This window comes from Dipodomys merriami, unplaced genomic scaffold (genome assembly GCF_024711535.1).
Source record: "Dipodomys merriami isolate MVZ:Mamm:240054 unplaced genomic scaffold, mDipMer1.0.p SCAF_127, whole genome shotgun sequence".
Taxonomy (NCBI): domain Eukaryota; kingdom Metazoa; phylum Chordata; class Mammalia; order Rodentia; family Heteromyidae; genus Dipodomys; species Dipodomys merriami.
This window is the reverse complement of record NW_027202571.1, coordinates 3,356,895-3,357,536: the sequence shown is the minus strand read 5'-3', so window position 1 is coordinate 3,357,536 and position 642 is coordinate 3,356,895.

Below are 642 nucleotides of genomic sequence, written 5' to 3'. Positions count from 1 at the left end.
CAACAATGAGAAGTACAAAATGTCATGTCAAAACCAGCTTTACAATGTCGGTGTGGGGGGGGAGGGGGGTATAATTGGGTGGAGGGAGGGGGGTAAAATTGGGTGGGGGGAGGGGGGAGACGGGGAAGGGAAGTGAAGCGTAAACAAAGGAGGAGGCTGCAATGCTTGGTAAGAAATGTATGCATTATCCTGCCCATGTAATTGTAGCCCCCCTGTACAGTATGTTCTCAAATAAAATAAAATACAATTAAAAAAAAAAAGGAGCCTATTTTCAAATGAGTACTCCTTTAAGGAGGGTCCCAAAGAAATATCTGGGTTTTTTTGTTTGCTTGTTTGGTTCGTTTGTGCTGGTTCTGGGGCTTGAACCCAGAAGCTGGACCCTGTCCCTGAACAATTTTCTTTCCTGCCCACCTGCCCCCAAAGCTAGTACTCAACTGCTTGAGCCAAAACTCTACTTGTGCTTTTTTGGTGTTTAATTAAAAATGAATTTGAGAGACTATCCTGCCTGGGTTAGCTTTGAACTAAGATAGTAAGAAAGCTAAGTGACATCAACTGAATAGACTTCTCTTTTGAAATAACTAATATTTGATGAAATTTTTTGTAAAGCTAATATTTGACTATTTTTAAAAGTAGAGAATATGT